General features: G+C 38.5%; 1 long non-coding RNA gene and 1 pseudogene across 1 annotated transcript; both read right to left on the reverse strand.

The window, feature by feature from the left end:
- Nucleotides 1-307: 307 nt before the first annotated feature.
- LOC132141667 (protein NLRC3-like) lies at nucleotides 308-14,712 on the reverse strand (annotated as a pseudogene).
- LOC132141916 (uncharacterized) lies at nucleotides 2,685-4,388 on the reverse strand. Its single transcript, XR_009433967.1, has 3 exons — nucleotides 4,260-4,388; nucleotides 4,023-4,139; nucleotides 2,685-3,590 (listed from the first exon to the last, which is right to left on the reverse strand). It is a non-coding gene; the product is annotated as an uncharacterized LOC132141916 (long non-coding RNA).
- Nucleotides 14,713-15,751: the final 1,039 nt, after the last annotated feature.

Genomic DNA, 15,751 nt, shown 5'->3' on the forward strand with positions numbered 1-15,751 from the left:
TCATATGTGGACTCTCATGATTTTGGCTAATGCAGGACACTACTGAATGATGTGCATCAGAGGGGATTAAGAGATGGGTACCTGCGTATACCCTCCACTACACCACTGCCAGAACCAGATGTTTGTGGAATATTATATTATTACTTTAACAACAGCTGTAAGAAAAAACAAGACTCTCTCTCTCTCTTGTGTGTGTGTGGTGCATATTTTGTACTACAGATTGTCTCCTACATCATTGTCAGAGCTATAAACTCTTAATTAACATTTTTTACTAAATAACAATGTGTATAACTCTCAGAGAGATGATTTACCAGAGTATCTCCAGATTACACTGAGGGTCCTCCAGTCCATTAGAGAGCAATTTCACTCCTGATGGATCTTAGTTTATTTTGAGACAAATTCAGTTCTCTCAGTTGTGAAGGGTGTGATCTCAGAGCTGAAGCCAGAACGGCACAACCTTTATCTGTGACACCACAATCACTCAACCTGTAATAAACAATGACATTCTTCACTTTCAGTTTTTGTTTTAATTTTGTGAATAATTTCCTCATTCACAATGGGAGAAAAATTGAGGAGGAAGCTGACACATTTATATAATCTTACCGCAGTGTTTTCATTTTAATATGAGGATCATCCAGTACAGAAGAGATCAGATTAATTCCTAGATCTTTTAGTTTATTTCAAGTTAAGTCCAAATACCTCAGGTGTGAAGGGTTTGATTTTAGAGCTGAAGCCAGAGCAGCACAACCTTCATCTGTTACACCACAATCACTCAACCTTTAGAGAACAATTGACACTTGTTATTCTCTTATTTTAGAATATAACACTCAGATCAAGAGAGACTTGCACTTTAGACTGGACCTAATTTCATTAAGTAGACTATTTTTTTCTAAACGGGTGCTTGATAGTGTTAAATTCAATATGAGCATAATAAATATATATTTTTTGTGCATTATCCAATTATGTTTATATTATCATTAAAGATTGTACATACATTTGTGTCAGACACCTTGTGAAGCACCTAATTAAGATCAAAACAGCATCATCTTTAGTTATCTGACAGGATACTTTTTAGACTTTTCAAAGTTTTTATTTTAAATGTATTTTATTATTCTTTAATACCAGTGGGTAAGGTATAAGGATGATACTTTTATACACGCTTACTGCAGTGATTCCAGGTTACAGTGAGGATCTATCAGTCCATCTGAGATCTTATTTCAGTCCATCTTATTTCCAGACAGATTCAGGTCTCTCAGGTGTGAAGGGTTTGAGCTTAGAGCTGTAGCCAGAACAGCACAACCTTTATCTCTGACACCACACCTACACAATCTGCAAAGAAGAATGAATGTGAGTGATGAACTGACATCAGATGCAGTTAAAGAAAACAATGTGAATACTTTGCAAAATACAAATAATTTATGCAGACAGTAACACACGTAACGAATAGTGTTTGAATCCACCTTTCTAGAGTCAACTGTCCCTATGCTTGCTGTATATATTCCTGTATACAAAACTTTCCTGCTTGGGTAGTGGATACACCATGGATAAACATACAATTTTCTTAATTCCTTTACATCAAATGGCACACTGGATTTTAAATGCATTTGCTTGTATAAAAAGGGTTTTGTGTAAATTTCTAAAATGTTCAGTTTTTAGATGCAGCCCATGTTACAGCGAATGAAAAGGAAACTAATGAAAAGGATGATGATGGCTGCTGCAATTTTAATAGTAATGTTTTTCTGACTACCTCCATATGTGGTTTCTGTAAGCTGATCACAAAATGTTTTAGACCCTACTTACACCAGCATTAAATGCAGACTTGTGATTGTCTGATACAGGTAATGTTTTGATTGATGACAGTTTTACTTACTGAGCTGATCTGGATTCTTTAATCACAGGCAGCATTTTCTGAACAACTTCATCTGCTGTATTTTGAGCTCCCATAAAAGTTTTTAGATCAAACTTTTCCATCTTCTGCTCTGCTCTGACAAAAAACAGAGCTGACCACTGTGAAGAAGAGAGTTTGATTTGATTTATTTTTCCAGTTCTCAGATAATCCTGGATCTCCTGCATTAGTGAATCATCACCCAGTTCATTCAGACAGTGGAACAGATTAATACATCTCTCTGGAGAGGGATTCTCCCTGATCTTCTGTTTGATGTATTCAGCTGTTTCCTTTTTATCGTAGGAGCAGCTTCCTGTCTGTGTTATTAGTTCTTGTAAGAGAGTCTGATTAGACTCCAGTGAAAGACCCAGAAGAAAACGCAGGAAAAGGTCCAGATGTCCATTCTTACTCTGTAAAGCCTCATCCACAGCTGTCTGACGTAGGCCAGATAATGAATTATTTTTCATCCAATTTAAGACCTTAGAGAAAACATTTTGTTCGGTGGCTTGGTCAAACACATTTATGTAGTCTGTAAAGGAGAGATGCACATACAGAGCTGCTAGATGTTCCTGAATGCTCAGATGGACGAAGCAGAAGACCTTCCCCTGATACAAGCCAAATTCCTCTTTGAAGATCTGTGTGCACAATCCTGAGTATACAGATGCTTCTCTCACATCAATGCCACACTCACTCAGGTCTTCATCATAGAAGATCAGGTTGCCTTTCACTTTCTTTCACTTTCTTCTCATAGTCCTTCTCATGTTTAATGTTTGTCTGAAGGATCAGGAAGTGTGTGTACATTTGAGTAACAGTTTTAGGGATCTCTCCTTTCCATGATTCCACCAACATTCCCTCTAGAACAGTGGCTGAAATCCAGCAGAACACTGGAATGTGACACATGATGTGGAGGCTCCTTGATGACTTCAGGTGTGATATGATTTTGTTGGCCAGACTCTGATCACTGATTCTCTTTCTGAAGTATTCCTCCTTCTTTGGGTCACTGAAGCCTCGTACCTCTGTCACTCGATGGACAAACTCAGAGGGGATGAGATCAGCTGCTGCTGGTCTGGATGTGATCCAGATAAGAGCAGAGGGCAGCAGATTTCCCACAATGAGGTTCGTCAGTAGCACATCCACTGTTTCAGATTTACTTAAATCACACAACCTCACATTGCTCTGAAAATCCAGAGACAGACGACACTCATCCAGACCATCAAAGATGAAGAAAACTTTATTTGCATCACTGGATATTTTCATTTCATTTGTTTCAGGAAAAAAATACTGAAGTAGATCTAAAAGACTGAGTTTTGTGTCCTTCATCAAGTTGAGCTCTCTGAAAGGAAGTGGAAATATGAGCTGGATGTCTTGATTTGCTTTCCCTTCACTCCAGTCCACAATAAACTTCTGCACAGAGACTGTTTTTCCAATGCCAGCGACTCCCTTTGTCAGCACAATTCTGATGGGTTTTTCTTGTTCAGGTAAAGGTCTAAAGATGTCATTGCAATTGATTGGTGTGTCTTCTGTTTCTGCTCTCCTGGATTGTGTCTCAATCTGTCTCACCTCATGTTGTTTATTGATCTCTCCACTTTTACTCTCTGTGATGTAGAGCTCTGTGTAGATCTCATTCAGGAATGTTGGGTTTCCCTGTTTTGCTGTTCCTTCATGCAGACACTAAAACTTCTTCATTAGATTTGATTTGAATGTGCTTTGTACCAGTAGAGAGCCATTAAATAAATAAAGATAAATAAATAAATAATTAATCACATAACAGATTACAACATTTAATTAAAGATCTATCTATCTGTCTGTCTAATTAAACATAAATGTACCTCAGATTAGTTGATGTGTGTCTTCCCTTACATTTTACTGGCTTGTCCATAGACGGTTGCTCTTCATGGAATCACAGCTGGACTCTGGTGGGTTTGATCTATCTCTATACAACAGTCTTAGAACAGAGTACAACCGAATAGAGACATTAGTTGTAGATACAATAATTCAGATTAACTCTACATATAGATGGTAGATTACTTTCATATATGAAATATATCTGTCTATCTATTTGTCTGCAGATTTGGACAAAAATGTTGTATAGAATAGAGTATCTAAGTTTCTATCTATTTAGACAGAAATGCTGCACCTCAGATCAGTTGATGCTTGTCTTCCCTTAAATTTTATTGGCTTGCCCATAGACTGGTCGCTCTTCATGGACACACAGTTTGCCTCTGATTTGTTTGATCTGTCTCTGTGCAACAGACTTAAAAAAAGTACAACAGAATAAAGACATTAGTAATAGATACAATGATTTGGATAGATTTTTACTAAAGGTTACTTTCACAAAGGAAATCTATCTATCTAGTAGACATAAATGTTGTACCTCGTATCAGTTGATGTGTGTCTTCCTTCAAATTTTATTGGCTTGCCCATAGAGTGGTCACTCTTCATGGACAAACAGCTGGCCTCTGGTGGGTTGGATCTCTCTCTGTGCAAAATACTTAGAATAACTACTGACTTGCTCTTATCATCGTTTTATTGTTCACATTCCTATATTACTACAACTACACCTTAGTGCTGCTTTTGTTTATACTGACCACAACATTTCTTTTTTTGGAGAGGCCCAAACATTATGTTGGCAATAGGTGAATGACATTGGCATGGTTTAAATCATATTTATCTGACCGTTATCACTTTGTAGCAGCAAATGATGAGGTATCATATAGATCAGAAGTTCGGTAAGGAGTACCCCAAGTCTCAGTACTAGGACCTTCGCTTTTCACCCTGTACATGCTACCATTGGGAGGTATCAGTAAGAAACATGGAGTAGACTAGTTAAATCCTACTGAATTTAGGAAAAAATAGAGGTTTTAACTATTGGACCATCTCCACATATAATAACGTACTGTTTGCCTCTTTATGGATACTCTATCAAGTCTTATTCATCAGTTAAGAACCTGGGTGTGCTATTTGATAATAATCAAGTAATTTGAAAGCCACACTGAAAGCCAGAAGTTACTTGGTGCTTGTCCTGCAGTTTTATTAAACAATCTTCAATTGGTCAAAATGCAGCAGCTAGAGTATTTACTAGAACTAAAAGGTAAGACCATATTAGCTTGGTTCTGTCTACTCTGCATCGACTACCTTTTAACTATGGCATACATCAGATATTCTCAACTCTCGGCGCTCGAGATCCACTTTCCTGCAGAGTTTAGCTCCAACCCTAATAAAAAAAAAAAAATCTTTAATCTAAAAACATCACCTCAACAAGACAATCAAGATCTTCAGGATTTCTAGAGAGTTACAGGCAGTGAGTTTGTTCAAGGTTGGAGCTAAACTCTGCAGAAAAGTGGACCTCGAGGGCCAGAGTTGAGATGCCTTGAGTATACATTATTAATTAATGTTGATTTATTTAATTGCCAATATCATGCCTTTTTTTGAGTTTCTAATACTACTACTACTACTACTACTACTACTACTAATAATAATAATAATTTATTACATTTATATAGTGGTTTTCTAGGCACTCAAAGCGCTTTACATTGTCAGGGGGTATCTCCTCATCCACCACCAGTGTGCAGCATCCACCTGGATGATGCGACGGCAGCCATAGTGCACCAGAACGCCCACCACACACCAGCTTGCTGATGGAGAGGAGAAAGAGTGAAGAAGCCAATCAGCAGATATGGGGATTGTTAGGAGGCCATGATGGTCAGAGGCCAATGGGCGAATTTAGCCAGGATGCCGAGGACACACCTCTACTCTTTTCGAAAGACATCCTGGGATTTTTAATGACCACAGAGAGTCAGGACCTCGGTTTGACGTCTCATCCGAAGGATGGTGCTTGTTGACAGTATAGTGTCCCCATCACTACACTGGGGCACTAGGACCCAAACAGACCACAGGGTGAGCACTGCTGGGTTCCAGCAGCAACCTAATTTACACAGGAGGTCTCCCATCCAGCTACTGACCAGCCTCAGCCCTGCTTAGCTTCAGTGGGAAACCGGTCTTGTGCTCCAGGGTGATATGGCTGCCGGCCATATTGTTTTGCAAGTCTTCTACAACAGGTTTACATGCATGCAAGGTCAAAAAATGCTTTCCTTTTCTCAAAGTATGCATTTAATATAACCAAATTTTCCAGCAATTCTCATATGATTAGTAAAATTAAAAGATTTTTTGTTTGACTGACTGTGTTTCCTATGGCATATAGTGACGGGCAAATGGTACCCCCACCCCCCATACCTATTACAGTTTATATATAGTGCAAAAAAATTGTTTAGAAAAGTTTAAATGTATGATTTGGAGCTGTTTTGAACTTACTGTTTGTACACATTCGTTTACTGTATCCTTAGACTGAAAAGTTTACAGGAGTTTACCTGTTTTAAAAATAAATGATCTCAAAAACCTGTTTCTTTTCAATTTTTAAGCTATTGCTTTTGTTACTGATTAAAATTAGTAATCAAGAATTAAATATTATTTTACCACATACGTGCCTCCCCTCACATGCACTCACGCAGCAGACCAACTCTGCTTGCATTCACTTGATTTGTCGAGATGAGAGGTAATTCACGATGCCCCCTCCTGGGTAGTCTGGTTTTTATAGTGTAATTCCTAATCACCCAGATACTGACTCCTGTGAGAAGTGCTGGTATTATGCTAAAGATTAAAATATAGAAGTGCGGGTAATGTAACTGTGTGTAGCAGACCAATTAAGGCACTGATTTAGTTATTAAAGAGTGCTTTGGCTGGCGTCTTCATTCGAAATTCTAGTGTAAGTGGCAGCATCTCTGTCACTGTTTTCTCTCTGACTTTGAAGGGGGACAGAGCAGGAACGGGTGTGGGCACAATCAACAATCATATTTAAAAGGAAGCTGGCACATCCTGGCTGCAGCACTGTCTTTACTAGCTTTGTTTAGGGAACATTTGCATTTATTCACATGCGATTTGATTAGCTACTCATATGTGGACTCTCATGATTTTGGCTAATGCAGGACACTACTGAATGATGTGCATCAGAGGGGATTAAGAGATGGGTACCTGCGTATACCCTCCACTACACCACTGCCAGAACCAGATGTTTGTGGAATATTATATTATTACTTTAACAACAGCTGTAAGAAAAAACAAGACTCTCTCTCTCTCTTGTGTGTGTGTGGTGCATATTTTGTACTACAGATTGTCTCCTACATCATTGTCAGAGCTATAAACTCTTAATTAACATTTTTTACTAAATAACAATGTGTATAACTCTCAGAGAGATGATTTACCAGAGTATCTCCAGATTACACTGAGGGTCCTCCAGTCCATTAGAGAGCAATTTCACTCCTGATGGATCTTAGTTTATTTTGAGACAAATTCAGTTCTCTCAGTTGTGAAGGGTGTGATCTCAGAGCTGAAGCCAGAATGGCACAACCTTTATCTGTGACACCACAATCACTCAACCTGTAATGAACAATGACATTCTTCACTTTCAGTTTTTGTTTTAATTTTGTGAATAATTTCCTCATTCACAATGGGAGAAAAATTGAGGAGGAAGCTGACACATTTATATAATCTTACCGCAGTGTTTTCATTTTAATATGAGGATCATCCAGTACAGAAGAGATCAGATTAATTCCTAGATCTTTTAGTTTATTTCCAGTTAAGTCCAAATACCTCAGGTGTGAAGGGTTTGATTTTAGAGCTGAAGCCAGAGCAGCACAACCTTCATCTGTTACACCACAATCACTCAACCTTTAGAGAACAATTGACACTTGTTATTCTCTTATTTTAGAATATAACACTCAGATCAAGAGAGACTTGCACTTTAGACTGGACCTAATTTCATTAAGTAGACTATTTTTTTCTAAACGGGTGCTTGATAGTGTTAAATTCAATATGAGCATAATAAATATATATTTTTTGTGCATTATCCAATTATGTTTATATTATCATTAAAGATTGTACATACATTTGTGTCAGACACCTTGTGAAGCACCTAATTAAGATCAAAACAGCATCATCTTTAGTTATCTGACAGGATACTTTTTAGACTTTTCAAAGTTTTTATTTTAAATGTATTTTATTATTCTTTAATACCAGTGGGTAAGGTATAAGGATGATACTTTTATACACGCTTACTGCAGTGATTCCAGGTTACAGTGAGGATCCATCAGTCCATCTAAGATCAGTTTCACTCCTGCATCTTGTATCTTATTTCCAGACAGATTCAGGTCTCTCAGGTGTGAGGGGTTTGAGCTTAGAGCTGTAGCCAGAACAGCACAACCTTTATCTCTGACACCACACCTACACAATCTGCAAAGAAGAATGAATGTGAGTGATGAACTGACATCAGATGCAGTTAAAGAAAACAATGTGAATACTTTGCAAAATACAAATAATTTATGCAGACAGTAACACACGTAACGAATAGTGTTTGAATCCACCTTTCTAGAGTCAACTGTCCCTATGCTTGCTGTATATATTCCTGTATACAAAACTTTCCTGCTTGGGTAGTGGATACACCATGGATAAACATACAATTTTCTTAATTCCTTTACATCAAATGGCACACTGGATTTTAAATGCATTTGCTTGTATAAAAAGGGTTTTGTGTAAATTTCTAAAATGTTCAGTTTTTAGATGCAGCCCATGTTACAGCGAATGAAAAGGAAACTAATGAAAAGGATGATGATGGCTGCTGCAATTTTAATAGTAATGTTTTTCTGACTACCTCCATATGTGGTTTCTGTAAGCTGATCACAAAATGTTTTAGACCCTACTTACACCAGCATTAAATGCAGACTTGTGATTGTCTGATACAGGTAATGTTTTGATTGATGACAGTTTTACTTACTGAGCTGATCTGGATTCTTTAATCACAGGCAGCATTTTCTGAACAACTTCTTCTGCTGTATTTTGAGCTCCCATAAAATTTTTTAGATCAAACTTTTCCATCTTCTGCTCTGATGTCAGCAACACAAAAACCAGAGCTGACCACTGTGAAGAAGAGAGTTTGATTTGATTTATTTTTCCAGTTCTCAGATAATCCTGGATCTCCTGCATTAGTGAATCATCACCCAGTTCATTCAGACAGTGGAACAGATTAATACATCTCTCTGGAGAGGGATTCTCCCTGATCTTCTGTTTGATGTATTCAGCTGTTTCCTTTTTATCGTAGGAGCAGCTTCCTGTCTGTGTTATTAGTTCTTGTAAGAGAGTCTGATTAGACTCCAGTGAAAGACCCAGAAGAAAACGCAGGAAAAGGTCCAGATGTCCATTCTTACTCTGTAAAGCCTCATCCACAGCTGTCTGATGTAGGCCAGATAATGAATTATTTTTCATCCAATTTAAGACCTTAGAGAAAACATTTTGTTCGGTGGCTTGGTCAAACACATTTATGTAGTCTGTAAAGGAGAGATGCACATACAGAGCTGCTAGATGTTCCTGAATGCTCAGATGGACGAAGCAGAAGACCTTCCCCTGATACAAGCCAAATTCCTCTTTGAAGATCTGTGTGCACAATCCTGAGTATACAGATGCTTCTGTCACATCAATGCCACACTCACTCAGGTCTTCATCATAGAAGATCAGGTTGCCTTTCACAAGCTGCTGAAAAGCCAGTTTTCCCAGTTTGAGGATCATGTCTTCATCTTTCACTTTCTTCTCATAGTCCTTCTCATGTTTAATGTTTGTCTGAAGGATCAGGAAGTGTGTGTACATTTGAGTAACAGTTTTAGGGATCTCTCCTTTCCATGATTCCACCAACATTCCCTCTAGAACAGTGGCTGAAATCCAGCAGAACACTGGAATGTGACACATGATGTGGAGGCTCCTTGATGACTTCAGGTGTGATATGATTTTGTTGGCCAGACTCTGATCACTGATTCTCTTTCTGAAGTATTCCTCCTTCTTTGGGTCACTGAAGCCTCGTACCTCTGTCACTCGATGGACAAACTCAGAGGGGATGAGATCAGCTGCTGCTGGTCTGGATGTGATCCAGATAAGAGCAGAGGGCAGCAGATTTCCCACAATGAGGTTCGTCAGTAGCACATCCACTGTTTCAGATTTACTTAAATCACACAACCTCACATTGCTCTGAAAATCCAGAGACAGACGACACTCATCCAGACCATCAAAGATGAAGAAAACTTTATTTGCATCACTGGATATTTTCATTTCATTTGTTTCAGGAAAAAAATACTGAAGTAGATCTAAAAGACTGAGTTTTGTGTCCTTCATCAAGTTGAGCTCTCTGAAAGGAAGTGGAAATATGAGCTGGATGTCTTGATTTGCTTTCCCTTCACTCCAGTCCACAATAAACTTCTGCACAGAGACTGTTTTTCCAATGCCAGCGACTCCCTTTGTCAGCACAATTCTGATGGGTTTTTCTTGTTCAGGTAAAGGTCTAAAGATGTCATTGCAATTGATTGGTGTGTCTTCTGTTTCTGCTCTCCTGGATTGTGTCTCAATCTGTCTCACCTCATGTTGTTTATTGATCTCTCCACTTTTACTCTCTGTGATGTAGAGCTCTGTGTAGATCTCATTCAGGAATGTTGGGTTTCCCTGTTTTGCTGTTCCTTCATGCAGACACTAAAACTTCTTCATTAGATTTGATTTGAATGTGCTTTGTACCAGTAGAGAGCAATTAAATAAATAAAGATAAATAAATAAATAATTAATCACATAACAGATTACAACATTTAATTAAAGATCTATCTATCTGTCTGTCTAATTAAACATAAATGTACAACCGAGTACAACCGAATAGAAACATTAGTTGTAGATACAATAATTCAGATTAACTCTACATATAGATGGTAGATTACTTTCATATATGAAATATATCTGTCTATCTATTTGTCTGCAGATTTAGACAAAAATGTTGTATAGAATAGAGTATCTAAGTTTCTATCTATTTAGACAGAAATGCTGCACCTCAGATCAGTTGATGCTTGTCTTCCCTTAAATTTTATTGGCTTGCCCATAGACTGGTCGCTCTTCATGGACACACAGTTTGCCTCTGATTTGTTTGATCTGTCTCTGTGCAACAGACTTAAAAAAAAGTACAACAGAATAAAGACATTAGTAATAGATACAATGATTTGGATAGACTTTTACTAAAGATTACTTTCACAAAGAAAATCTATCTATCTAGTAGACATAAATGTTGTACCTCGTATCAGTTGATGTGTGTCTTCCTTCAAATTTTATTGGCTTGCCCATAGAGTGGTCACTCTTCATGGACAAACAGCTGGCCTCTGGTGGGTTGGATCTCTCTCTGTGCAAAATACTTAGAATAACTACTGACTTGCTCTTATCATCGTTTTATTGTTCACATTCCTATATTACTACAACTACACCTTAGTGCTGCTTTTGTTTATACTGACCACAACATTTCTTTTTTTGGAGAGGCCCAAACATTATGTTGGCAATAGGTGAATGACATTGGCATGGTTTAAATCATATTTATCTGACCGTTATCACTTTGTAGCAGCAAATGATGAGGTATCATATAGATCAGAAGTTCGTTAAGGAGTACCCCAAGTCTCAGTACTAGGACCTTTTCTTTTCACCCTGTACATGCTACCATTGGGAGGTATCAGTAAGAAACATGGAGTAGACTAGTTAAATCCTACTGAATTTAGGAAAAAATAGAGGTTTTAACTATTGGACCATCTCCACATATAATAACTTACTGTTTGCCTCTTTATGGATACTCTATCAAGTCTTATTCATCAGTTAAGAACCTGGGTGTGCTATTTGATAATAATCAAGTAATTTGAAAGCCACACTGAAAGCCAGAAGTTACTTGGTGCTTGTCCTGCAGGTTTATTAAACAATCTTCAATTGGTCAAAATGCAGCAGCTAGAGTATTTACTAGAACTAAGAGGTAAGACCATATTAGCTTGGTTCTGTCTACTCTGCATCGACTACCTTTTAACTATGGCATACATCAGATATTCTCAACTCTCGGCGCTCGAGATCCACTTTCCTGCAGAGTTTAGCTCCAACCCTAATAAAAAAAAAAATCTTTAATCTAAAAACATCACCTCAACAAGACAATCAAGATCTTCAGGATTTCTAGAGAGTTACAGGCAGTGAGTTTGTTCAAGGTTGGAGCTAAACTCTGCAGAAAAGTGGACCTCGAGGGCCAGAGTTGAGAAGCCTTGAGTATACATTATTAATTAATGTTGATTTATTAAATTGCCAATATCATGCCTTTTTTTGAGTTTCTAATACTACTACTACTACTACTACTACTAATAATAATAATAATAATAATTTATTACATTTATATAGTGGTTTTCTAGGCACTCTAAGCGCTTTACATTGTCAGGGGGTATCTCCTCATCCACCACCAGTGTGCAGCATCCACCTGGATGATGCGACGGCAGCCATAGTGCGCCAGAACGCCCACCACACACCAGCTTGCTGATGGAGAGGAGAAAGAGTGAAGAAGCCAATCAGCAGATATGGGGATTGTTAGGAGGCCATAATGGTCAGAGGCCAATGGGCGAATTTAGCCAGGATGCCGAGGACACACCGCTACTCTTTTCGAAAGACATCCTGGGATTTTTAATGACCACAGAGAGTCAGGACCTCGGTTTGACGTCTCATCCGAAGGACGGTGCTTGTTGACAGTATAGTGTCCCCATCACTACACTGGGGCACTAGGACCCAAACAGACCACAGGGTGAGCACTGCTGGCCTGAATAGCACCTCTTCCAGCAGCAACCTAATTTACACAGGAGGTCTCCCATCCAGCTACTGACCAGCCTTAGCCCTGCATAGCTTCAGTGGGAAACCGGTCTTGTGCTCCAGGGTGATATGGCTGCCGGCCATATTGTTTTGCAAGTCTTCTACAATAGGTTTACATGCATGCAAGGTCAAAAAATGCTTTCCTTTTCTCAAAGTATGCATTTAATATAACCAAATTTTCCAGCAATTCTCATATGATTAGTAAAATTAAAAGATTCAGTCTCTATAAACCCATCCTTTCTGTGAGCCTACTATGATCTGATCGGTCACAGTCAGTTGTGATTGGTCTAAAGCCTCCTTTCCGCTGCACATGAAATTCGGACATGACTGTTGCATCTCTCCCTCTAGTCGAACTGGTCGTGCAGCAACTGTCACCTCGGCATATTGACCATGGTAAAATTAATAATTTTAATGAATATAATTAATATTAATGCATCATCACAAATTAAATGACCCCCCAAAATAAAATAAAAAACAGTAGGTTTTATGGGGCTAATCAATGTAAATAATTATTAAATAATTATTTATTTCTGCCATGATTATTTTAAAACATAATTTCACAGAAATATATTTATTTCTATCATGAGAGCATGGTAATGGACATGACAATATTAATGTATTTGGTCTTGGTGGAGCAGCTGCAAGCAAGTACAGGAAAAAGGCAGAATGGTGCTGTGAGTATTTAAGACATACTGCTGTTGCACAAATAGCATATAAAATAACCCGTAGCAGATCTATACAGGTGGAGCTGGGGAAGGTGGAGGGTTTCAGAGGAACTCTGAAAGTGCACTGCAATGCTCAAGCAAATCTATTTACTGATAAAGACAGAAATGTTGTACCTCAGATTAGTTGATGTGTGTCCTCCCTTAAATTTTTTTTTATTTCTAATTCCTATCTATCTATCTATCTATCTATCTATCTATCTATCTATCTATCTATCTATCTATCTATCTATCTATCTATCTATCTATCTATCTATCTATCTATCTATCTATCTATCGTTCGTATCTAGACAAGGCAGCACCTCAGATCAGTTGATGTTTGTCTTTCCTTAAATTTGAGTAACAGTTTTAGGGATCTCTCCTTTCCATGATTCCACCAACATTCCCTCTAGAACAGTGGCTGAAATCCAGCAGAACACTGGAATGTGACACATGATGTGGAGGCTCCTTGATGACTTCAGGTGTGATATGATTTTGTTGGCCAGACTCTGATCACTGATTCTCTTTCTGAAGTATTCCTCCTTCTTTGGGTCACTGAAGCCTCGTACCTCTGTCACTCGATGGACAAACTCAGAGGGGATGAGATCAGCTGCTGCTGGTCTGGATGTGATCCAGATAAGAGCAGAGGGCAGCAGATTTCCCACAATGAGGTTCGTCAGTAGCACATCCACTGTTTCAGATTTACTTAAATCACACAACCTCACATTGCTCTGAAAATCCAGAGACAGACGACACTCATCCAGACCATCAAAGATGAAGAAAACTTTATTTGCATCACTGGATATTTTCATTTCATTTGTTTCAGGAAAAAAATACTGAAGTAGATCTAAAAGACTGAGTTTAAAAATAGAGGTTTTAACTATTGGACCATCTCCACATATAATAACTTACTGTTTGCCTCTTTATGGATACTCTATCAAGTCTTATTCATCAGTTAAGAACCTGGGTGTGCTATTTGATAATAATCAAGTAATTTGAAAGCCACACTGAAAGCCAGAAGTTACTTGGTGCTTGTCCTGCAGGTTTATTAAACAATCTTCAATTGGTCAAAATGCAGCAGCTAGAGTATTTACTAGAACTAAGAGGTAAGACCATATTAGCTTGGTTCTGTCTACTCTGCATCGACTACCTTTTAACTATGGCATACATCAGATATTCTCAACTCTCGGCGCTCGAGATCCACTTTCCTGCAGAGTTTAGCTCCAACCCTAATAAAAAAAAAAATCTTTAATCTAAAAACATCACCTCAACAAGACAATCAAGATCTTCAGGATTTCTAGAGAGTTACAGGCAGTGAGTTTGTTCAAGGTTGGAGCTAAACTCTGCAGAAAAGTGGACCTCGAGGGCCAGAGTTGAGAAGCCTTGAGTATACATCATTAATTAATGTTGATTTATTAAATTGCCAATATCATGCCTTTTTTTGAGTTTCTAATACTACTACTACTACTACTACTACTAATAATAATAATAATAATAATTTATTACATTTATATAGTGGTTTTCTAGGCACTCTAAGCGCTTTACATTGTCAGGGGGTATCTCCTCATCCACCACCAGTGTGCAGCATCCACCTGGATGATGCGACGGCAGCCATAGTGCGCCAGAACGCCCACCACACACCAGCTTGCTGATGGAGAGGAGAAAGAGTGAAGAAGCCAATCAGCAGATATGGGGATTGTTAGGAGGCCATAATGGTCAGAGGCCAATGGGCGAATTTAGCCAGGATGCCGAGGACACACCGCTACTCTTTTCGAAAGACATCCTGGGATTTTTAATGACCACAGAGAGTCAGGACCTCGGTTTGACGTCTCATCCGAAGGACGGTGCTTGTTGACAGTATAGTGTCCCCATCACTACACTGGGGCACTAGGACCCAAACAGACCACAGGGTGAGCACTGCTGGCCTGAATAGCACCTCTTCCAGCAGCAACCTAATTTACACAGGAGGTCTCCCATCCAGCTACTGACCAGCCTTAGCCCTGCATAGCTTCAGTGGGAAACCGGTCTTGTGCTCCAGGGTGATATGGCTGCCGGCCATATTGTTTTGCAAGTCTTCTACAATAGGTTTACATGCATGCAAGGTCAAAAAATGCTTTCCTTTTCTCAAAGTATGCATTTAATATAACCAAATTTTCCAGCAATTCTCATATGATTAGTAAAATTAAAAGATTCAGTCTCTATAAACCCATCCTTTCTGTGAGCCTACTATGATCTGATCGGTCACAGTCAGTTGTGATTGGTCTAAAGCCTCCTTTCCGCTGCACATGAAATTCGGACATGACTGTTGCATCTCTCCCTCTAGTCGAACTGGTCGTGCAGCAACTGTCACCTCGGCATATTGACCATGGTAAAATTAATAATTTTAATGAATATAATTAATATTAATGCATCATCACAAATTAAATGACCCCCC

This window comes from Carassius carassius, chromosome 6 (genome assembly GCF_963082965.1).
Source record: "Carassius carassius chromosome 6, fCarCar2.1, whole genome shotgun sequence".
In the NCBI taxonomy this organism is placed as follows: Eukaryota; Metazoa; Chordata; class Actinopteri; order Cypriniformes; family Cyprinidae; genus Carassius; species Carassius carassius.